Below are 10261 nucleotides of genomic sequence, written 5' to 3' on the forward strand. Positions count from 1 at the left end.
ATGGAAGCATGTAAGGCTATGTACCCATGTACTAGGGTGCCCCAATTTCCTCTTCTTTAGTCTTTTTCCCTTTATGGTTTTTTTTTTTTCTCACCATCTTTATTGTCAAGATATCAGGAGGGACTGTGCCCTGCTTACAACCACGAGTTGACCTGTTACAACCCTTCTAGTTGTAACCGGCCAAAATTATGTGGAAGCTAAGAGTTAAGGGCCTCTCCTTTGAGTAAACCGCATTAATGTTGACACAAGGACTTTGAGATACCAGTTGCACAGAACCCACAACCCTTTTTGGGGCTGCAGAGGTGCGTTCTGCTTGTTTTGTTCTAAATAACTGTGGTTGGCAAATAATACTTTATAACCGAACTGTCGTTAAATTCAGAGCAACAAATTTACCTTTAAAAAAAGAGTCTAGGGGCGGCTAGGTGGCGCAGTGAGTAAAGCGCCGGCCCTGGAGTCAGGAGGACCCGAGTTCGGTTCTGGCCTCAAACGCTTAACACCCACACAAAAAAACTAGCCGTGTGACCTTGGGCAAGTTACTTAACCCCAACTGCCCTCCAAAAATCAAGTCTAGATCAGGATTATATGATCTTAAATATAAAGAGAATTCTGTTGAAATGAAAGTGATGTGAGCTCAAAAGAAAAAATGCCCCAAGACACCGCATAGAGGAAAGCACACTGAACTAGAAGTGACATCTGGGTTCTGGTAATGGACTGACTGGTCTTTCCACCAATTCAGTCTAACAATCATTAAGTATGGGCAATGTGCCAGGCAATGTGCTAGGCACTCAGGGTACAGAGATAGAAATAAACAGTCCTTGCCCTCAAGGAGCTTATAGTCTACTGAAGGCACAGAGAATCTCCAGAGAAAAATTACACAAAATAATTTCTGCCAGATAATAACTCAGACTTCCTGTAGGAAGTGACAGGAGCTGTCTTGAAGTGAGCAAGGAATTGTAGGATATGAGGGTGAGAAGGGAGTATCTTCCAGGCATGGAGAATGGCTTGTGCAACAAGATGGAAAATAGAAAACAGCAAGCAAGAATTTGACTGAAGCAAGAGTATGTGAAGGTGAGTAATACACAGTAAAGCTGGGAAGGTAGGAAGAAGTCAGATTCTAAAGGAGTCAAATGGAAGGTCTTTTTTTTTTTTTAATTGGGATAAAAGGAAGTCACTAGAGTTTCTCAAGCAGTGGAGTTTAATGTGCTTTAGGTCTATTACTTTTGGCATCTGTGTGGAGATTAGAGAGGAAGAATTGAAGACAGAACAATTGTAATTGTTCTGGTGAGAGTGAGTTAAGAAAAGGGAATGGGTGTAAGATATATTGTAAAGGCAAGATCACAGAACCTCATTAAACTGATTAAAGAGGTGAGGAGGAGGTGAAGAAGGAACCTGGATGATCGGAAGGATAGTTTGCTCTCAACAGAAAGAAGTTTGGAAGAAAGGGTGACTTGGGAAAAATTGGAGATGTCCTACAGGGACTGGACACTTAGGAAGATTGGAATTACCTGTATAGAGGTGATAGTTGTATTCATGGGAGTTGAAATCATTGGGAATGTATAAGGCAGAGAACTGGCGTAACCCCTCCTATTGTGAGTGGGGCTAGACTTGGGACCTTTTCTAAGAAAATTGAAAATGAGCAATCAGGAGAACCAGCAAAGAACATAGTCATGAAAATCAAGGAAGGGCTTTGAGAAGAGGAGGTGATCAGCAGTCTCAATCACCACATAGAGACCAAAAAGAAAACTAAAAAAAGAGGCCATAAAGTTTGAGGTACCCTTGGAACTTCAGTTTCAGGTAAGTGGTAAGGCTCAAAGCCTAATGTTGGGCTTGAGGTTGAGGAGTGGAGAACAAGGTGAGAGAATGAAGAGAGCAAAGTGTAGACAGGAGAGGTATAGAATGGTATCTTCAGAAGATGGTAGGAACAAGTGATAGCTTTAAAAAAAAAAAGGAAGAGATCTCAGCATGTTTATAAGTAGTAGGGAAGGAGCCAATGGATATAGTAAGATTGAAAATTAGGGAGAAGGAAAGGATGATTAAAGGGACAAGCTCTCTGAGGAAACAGGATCAGGAGCCAACGGCACAGAGAGATGTCAACATTTGCAAGGAGAATAGCTTCTTTTTTTGAAACTGGAGCAAAACAAGAGAGCGAGATGAGGGTAGGGATGATAGATGGTTTGGAGTGTAAAATTGGGAGAGACAGGAAGCTTGGGACAGATGGTCTCATCTTTTTCAGTGAAGTATTTGGCTAAGTCCTCTGGCAAGAGGAAGAGGAGAATGGAGTGGCAGAGATTGCTTGAGGAAAGAAAAGGTTTGGAACACTGAGGGGAGTGGGATAGTCAATTGAAGAATAAAAGTATGGGCATGCAACAGAGAGGGTCCAGTTGAGATTGGAGAACAAATAGTTCCATCTACACTCAGAAACGTGAGTAGAAGAAGGCGAGGAGAATGTTAGTGGTAGTAAAACAAAGATGTGGCCTTGGTATGGGATGAATGGTGATAGGATGAGGGTTTCAAGGATAGAGGGACAATGTAATGTTGAGCTGGTTCAAATGTTGACCTGGGAAATGAAAAAAGAGACCAGGGCAGGGGGGAAGTGTCTAGAGGTTTAGACAGAATATACTGATCATGGAGAAACTGAGAAACGGATGGCCAGGTAGTTAGGATCACATAGTTGAATGTTAGTGGAAGTAGAATATTTGTAGGTGATAATGAACTAAGTGAAGGTATAGATCATGAAAACAGAGGAGGATAACAAGGAAGAATGGGGGAGGTACAGTGGAGGAGGGAAAGAGAGTACTGGCCTCAGAGTGAAGAAGACCTGAATTCAGATACTGGCTTAGACTGCCTCCAGCCAAGGGCTGCTGGGCTAGCCACTTCTCTCAATCTCAGTTTCTTTATGGATAAGGATTCTAAAAACATCAATCTCGTAGGGTGGTTGTAAGGATCTAATAGAATTAGACAGATAGATAGATTACTGAGGGGACAATTTAGAAAGGTAAAGACAGAAAATGCCATTAGATTGGACAATTAAGAGATTTTTAAGAGAGCAGTTTTTTTTTTTTGTCGGAGGGTTTAGAAACAAGTGAGATCAGAGGAAGAGGCACTGACTGTAAATGGTTTTCTCAAAGGTTTTAGCCAAAGTGAGGAGATAGATAGGATGATTGTGGAGATGATCGACGAGTGAATTAAAAAAGTGTTATGGATGTGTTTGTAGGCATCAAGGAGAGAGCCAGTAGATAGGAAGATATTGAGAATTAAACAGAATATGAAGATGAAACGGGACAATCTGATGGAGATGGGAGGGGATGAGATTGAGTGTGTGTTGCAGGGTTTGCCTTGACTAAGACGAAGGGCCATTTCTTCATGTGATACAGGGGGGAAGGAGGAGATGGTAGGTGAAAATAGTGATGTGAGATGAAGAGAGCTCTCAGCAAATAGCCTCAGGTTTTTTTTTTTTTCAGTGAAGCATGAAGGCTGAGAGTGTAGGAGGAGGGATGAAAAGGTTTGCAATGGTTGTGGTAAATAGGCTAGCTAGGAAGTATAAGAAATTGCCTTGCCAGAGTGAGGCCTTAGTTGTGACTATGTAAAAAAAAAAATTAGTGGATTGGGTTATCATAGTTTCCTTTTTTTCTCTAGCTCTATTCAGCAACATGGGAATTGGAGCAAAGGGGGCAGCTATGGATAGAGCACTGGCCCTGGAGTCAGGAGGAGCTGTGTTCAAATCCAACCTCAGACACTTAGTAGCTGTGTCATCCTGGGCAACTCACTTCACTCTGTTTGCCCCAGTTTCCTCATGTGTAAAAAGAGCTAGAGAAGGAAATGGCAAACCACTCCAGTATTACAAAGAGTTTAACATGACGACTCTCTCCTTCCCTCTTTCAAAAAAATATTGCATTGTGAGAGTTTATAGTTACAACACTAGTTTGGAAACTGGCAAGTCATGATTGTCGATAGGACAAAGGGGCAAGGCACTTGAATGGAGAGGCTGAACTGGTTTACCCAAGGGTCAAGATAGGGAAGGGAGGAGAATAGAGCAAGGATAGGGATAATGGCTTAGAAAAGGTCTAAAGAGGCAGGGTACTAGATGGATGGAGAGAATTGGGGGTAGTAACACATGGGAAAGGGTGGAATATTAGGAGATTATGATCAACCAAAGGAATTTTAGTTTGTGAACGTGGATGATGATAACCATAGAGGTTATGTGTAAAGGGTAAGGTGAAGTGGAGGAATAGGTCCTGGGAATTCAATAGCTTGAATATCTGGGAAGTCTCTCAGTCACCATAACTGAAGAAATAAAGAGGACCCTAGGAATCACTGAAGATGAAAGCAATGATGGAAGAAAAAAAAGGTGCTATAAAGAAAGGGAAAAAGTTTTACATTTGTTGAGCCTGCAGGAGAAAAGGTCTAAGTATTATTTTGCTTTCTCCAATTCATGAGGGAACAAATAAGACAGTCTCTAAAATAGCTTGACTTTTGCATTGAGTAAAATGTAACAGACAATTCTAGAAAGGTGCTGACTACTTTAAAAATTGTTCCCTGGAAAGGAAATATCTCAAACTTTAAGCTATTCTGTTTGAACATAACAAAAGAGCATTTTAGCCATTGAAGGTGGTAACTCAATGGTGAGTGCCCATGGATGGGATGGTCCCTGGAGATTTTCATGCAAGACTAGACAACCAGTCTTATCCACTCTGATTGATTTAGGTATTTTTTGCCCCAATATCGAGGCCTTAAGATCTTTCTAGGTCTTTTCTACTTCTAAGATTCTATACTTTTATTAACTAATTAACAAAATAATAATAATTTAATAAAATTAAAACTGATCCTGGTTCTGAAAAGGGGGAAGATGTTTCATTTGTTAGCTAGGCAAGGTCACTTGAAAGATTGCTGGCTTGAGAGTCATAGATCATGGGTTCAAATTGTGGTTCTTTTACCATGTGTCCTTGGGCAAGTCTCTCTCGGCCTTAGTTTCCCCATCTGTAAGATAAAAGGTTGAACTAGCTGACTTTTAAGGTTCCTTCCAGCTCAGAATCTTGAGATCTTGAGACCTGTTTCAGAGGATGGGGGTGGGAGGGGTTTTGGGGGGGGGGATGTCTAATTTGTTTTCCATTTGGAAGGTCTCTATGTTAGCGCAATTTATAATCTTTTGGAGGAGTTCCTTATTGGGGGGGGCAGTCTATAGGGATCATACTCTTGAAAAACTGTATTAATCTTTATTTTGTTTTCATCTTAGTATTTCTGAATTAAAAAGCTGGGGCAGGGGGGATAGCTCATGTTTTTTCCATTGACTGATCCTGTCACTCTTGCTCCAGAAACTTCAGTGGCTCCCTATTGCTCTAGGCAACAAACTCCTCTGGCATTTAAAGCCCTTACAGTTAAAACACTATACAAACTATAGTTTGACTCACACCTATCTTTCCCAACTGATTTCACACCATTTCCTGCTCCAAACTGGTCTCCTTGCATTTCCCACATGTGATGTTCCATCTTTGATCTCTTTTCCTTTGCATAGACTAACATCCCCTCCCTCCCAAACAACAATGCCTTCCCTGATTTCTCCAGTTGTTACTGATTCTGTGTCAACCCCTGCCCCATTCATTCTTTCTCTCCCTCCCTCCCTCTCTCTCTCTCTCTCTCTCTCTCTCTCTCTCTCTCTCTCCACACACACACACACACACAGTGTGTATACATGCATATATATATGTGTGTGTGTGTATACCTGTATTTGTGTGTATATATGTATATATGATACAGATGCTTGTAGAAGATACTTGTAACCTTAGTTTCCAGATAGCCTCCAAGCTAGTCATCTTTTCATTTTCTGCTTGGCAATACCTTTTCAGATTTCACCAAGAACCACATCATTCTAAAGGATCACAGTATTCGGTATTCACGCCTCTTCAACATCCTCTGCCCCTGTGACCTCTCTTAATAGAGTAGACTGGAGAGCTCTTCCCCAAGCTGCCATTTAAAGAGAGCCCCCAGGTTAGCTGTCTCTTTATTTCCTACCTGGCTGCACTCCTGGGGACTTTAGTACCCCACTCCCACACCCCCTTTTCAGGTTCCTTTTGTGTTGTCTTTCCTCAATAGATTTTAAGCTTCTTGAGGGCAGGGTTTGACTTTTAAATATATATATATATATTTCTTTTTTTTTTTATTAATACAGTATTTATTTGTCTTCCCTCTGTCAAACCCTGAGCCCATGGCTTTCCCCAGGGCTGCCTGGTAAGATGGAGGTGGAGGCTTACACAGGCTGGAAGAGACGTGGAAGGACCAGGAGGACAAGGAGGAACATTCAGAAACGTAGGGGGACCGAATTGGCTCCATCACATGGAGAAGAGGATGAGGAAGGCCACCATCAGGCCAGAGAGCCCCATGGCCTCAGACAGGGCAAAGCCCAAGATGGCATAGGAAAAAAGCTGCTGCTTCAGGGAGGGGCTCCTGGCATAACCGATGATGAGACTTCCAAACACAGTGCCAATCCCAGCTCCAGAGCCAGCCATCCCCACAGTGGCAGCCCCAGCCCCAATGAACTTGACTGCTGTGTCGATGTCCCTTGAGACGGCACCAGATTGGAATCCACATCTGGGGACAAGAGAGGTCAAGGGACTTGATGCTGCCAGAATGCTGAGGTTGTCATCTGTCCAAACCTCTGGCCGTTTTAGCACCACTGCAAACAGCGGTCTGCTCAGCAGCTGAGAGCTGCTCCTCACAAGGGCAGGGGTAGAGATGAACTGGGTGCAGGCATACATTCTCAGGGGGTGAGGGGCAGAGCTGAAGAGCTGCGGGCAGAGCAGAGGAGACAGAGAGAAAAATGTATATATTTCTATGCTTAAAACATTACCTGGCACATAGTAGGCACTTAAAGGTTTGTTGACTGACTGATACTTACAACAACCCAGGAAGGAAAGGGCTCTTTTTATCTCCATTTTTAGGTAGAAGTGAAATGACTTGCCTAGACTTTGCCTCAGCAAATATCTGAGGTCAAATTTGAACTCAGGTCTTTCTCATTCCAGATCCAGCACTCTATCCTTTGTGCTACCTAGCTGCTTCCCCAGTGAGATCCTCTTTGCACAATGAATTTTTCCATTGTCCTTTAGGTTCCCTAAAACTTTGACTCTTGGAAGACTGTAGTTTCTAAGTTTCACCCACCCCAAAGAATTGCTGGAGAATATTTATGTTGGGGGAAAAAAAGATTTTTGTGCTAGGAGGCAGTATGTGATCATTTTAAAAGCACTGTGCAATTTCCAAATATGACACAACCCTCTTTTCCTCATATTTAATTCTGAGCCCAGCTTGTTCATTTGTAGTGCCTGTCCCATACTAACTCAAGAAAATGGACGTCTAACTTGAATATCTTAGTTTATGCAGTAGGTATTTTTAATCCATATATATTTTCCTTCATTGATTATTTTTTTTATTATTTTTTTGCTTTTTGGAGGGCAATTGGGGTTAAGTGACTTGCCCAAGGTCGCACAGCTAGTTTTTGTGTTAAGTGTTTGCGGTTGGATTTGAACTCAGGTCTTCCTGATCCTTCATGGATTGTTAAGTTGATTTCTTTCGTGTAATCATGGATCTTATTGAGACTTTGTTATGGTTTTGGATTTTGAAACAATCAACACAGTCCCATTCTTTTTTTTTTTCATTTTTCAAATGCTTTATTAACTTCTGATTTACACCATTCATTTCTGCCAGACTTTGAGTTACAAATTTTCTCCCCGTTTTTCCCCTACCCACTCCCCCAAAATAGCAGTCCCACAGGATATCCCCTCCTCCAATCTGCTCTCTCCCATATTTTCTCCCATACCCCTTTCGACTTTTCCAGTAAGGCATGGTGGATCTTTATGCCCCAGTGCTTGTATATCTTATTTCCCAATTACATGTAAAATAGTATATTTTCTATGTATAAATAGTATATTATATATATATATATATTTAAACGTTTGATTTTAAAACTTTGAATTCCAGATTCATTCCCTTCCTTCCTTGTCACCCACCCTTACTGGGAAGATAAGCAGTTCAGTATAGGTTGTACATGTGTAGCTAATGCAAAACAATAACATAGTAGATATATTGTAAAAGACTGACTATATTTCCCTCCTTCCTATCCCACCTCCCATTTGTTCTAGTCTCTATTTTGATCCCATCCCTTTTCAAAAATGGGCGCTTCCAACTTCCCTCCCCCTCAGCCTGCCCTCCCTCCCATCATTCCCCCTCTTATCCCCTTCCCCCCTACTCTCCTATAGGGTGAGATACCCTATTTAGTAAGAAGCTCCCATTCTAACAGAGAAAACAAAATGTCAATAACTCATAAATTGTTGAGTCATTTCAGTCATGTCCAACTCTTGGTGACCCCAAAAACCCTTTTGGGTTTTTCTTGGCAAAGATATTTGAGTGAGAAAAAAAAAGACATCGGGAGCAACTAGGTTGGCTCAGTGAATACAGCACCAGCTGTGGAGTCAGGACCTGAGTTCAAATCCAGCCTCAGACACTTGACTCACTAACTGTGTGACCTTGGGCAAGTCACTTAGCCCCAATTACCTTGTCTTCTCCCCTCCAAAAAGAGAAAAAAGATATTTGAGTGGTTTGCCTTTTCCTTCTCCAGCTCATTTTACAAATGGAAGTGGAGGCAAACAGAGTTAAGTAACTTGCTCAGGGTCATGCACCTATTAAGTATCTGAGGCTGGATTTGAATTCATGAAGATGAGTCTTTTGATTCTAAGCTCAGTGCTCTACCCACTGCACACCTAGCTACCCTTCTTGTACATAGTAGATCTATTTAAAGTTGAAGGGTAATCTGAAAAAGAAAAGACAGCTGGGGAGACCAGGAAAATCCATCATACTCATTTCAGTTTATGTTACTGTGATTGAATTACCTGCTGTCTTACCTGTCAGTTACGGTATTTGCCAGTGAGAAGTGATGCTGTAAGAATGCCAGGGAGGCTTGTATAATTTTCAGAGGTACAATTGCAGAGAGCAGTTAGTCTGCCTGGGCTCTTTCAGCTGTGACCTTTGAACAGTGTTGGAACAGAAGGATGAGAGAAGGCCAGCAAAACTGAGTTTCGTATCAGATGTGATATGAAACCGGGACAATTGGTCATGTTCATGACCTGGACAATTGGTCACTTTTGAAGACCTTTGGGAATGCAAATTATATGGATGATGATGATGATGATATCAATAGCAAATGTTTATTAGCACTTTAAGGCTTAGAGAGTACTTTGTCTATATTGTTCCTTGATCTTCACAACAATCTTGTGAGGCAGATATTATTATTGCACCCAATTTATAAATGTGGAAACTGAGGAAGAGAATTAAGTGATTTGCTCACGATTACACAAACATATATAATATTTAATAATATATTATTGATATACAATATTATTAATGACTAATATTTAATAATTATATTAATATATTATACAGTATATCAATTAGATATTATATAGTAATGGTGTTGATATTAATATATCATATATAACAACAATAAATAATACTAATAATGGGATTTACATAGCACTTTGTTTTGCAAAGTGCTTTATACACATCTCATTTGATTCTCACAATAACCCTGTGAAGTAGGTGTTATTATTACTCCCATTTTATAGATGAGGAAGCAGAGGTTGACAGAGGAAGCCTCTTGCTCAGGATCACACAGATACTAAGTTTCTATGGCAGGGTTCAAGCTCATTCAAGTCTCCCTGACTTCAAATTCAGTCCTCTTTCTGTCCTCTCCTTTCTCTTCTAAAAATCCAAACATCATAAATGATGTCCACGTAGCCCTAGTAGGGCCAAGGCACAGGCAACCATGTCTGATTCATGTGTAGCCGTCATTGACCTCTAAAGTTTGGTAAAGGAGAGGGAGACCAAGTGGGTGGCTTGAACTTTCATGAGGAATGTGAATGTTAATCTGACCCTAAAGACTAGAAACTCCTCCCCATCCTCAGGGCTGTCAATGAACTCCCTAGAGATTTCCTATGAATAAATTCAGGCCTAAATTATATATTAGACAGACCCATCTTCTAGAGTTTGCTGAAACCTCCCCCAAATGAAAGCTAGTAGGAATATGTGAGCATGATGGACTGACTCCCCTCTGCTCTCCCAGGTACATCTTCAGACTCCTCTCTTCCCAGCATACATATACTTTCTCTATTCTCCAGCTATCTGAAACCTAGTCTTATTTCCTGTTGAATATTAGGAGGGATAACTTGCAGTGAAGTTTCCCCATTCTGAAATATCAAATTGAGAGTGGCTTCAGCAT

The 10261-nt window shown here is 41.1% G+C and overlaps 1 pseudogene; it reads right to left on the reverse strand.

Annotated features, from left to right (window-relative positions):
- Positions 1-6141: 6141 nt before the first annotated feature.
- LOC138172512 (ATP synthase F(0) complex subunit C2, mitochondrial pseudogene) lies at positions 6142-6813 on the reverse strand (annotated as a pseudogene).
- Positions 6814-10261: the final 3448 nt, after the last annotated feature.

The sequence above is a fragment of the Petaurus breviceps genome, unplaced genomic scaffold, assembly GCF_028583685.1.
Source record: "Petaurus breviceps papuanus isolate PSGF00001 unplaced genomic scaffold, PetGlider_PUasm1.0 551, whole genome shotgun sequence".
NCBI lineage: Eukaryota > Metazoa > Chordata > Mammalia > Diprotodontia > Petauridae > Petaurus > Petaurus breviceps.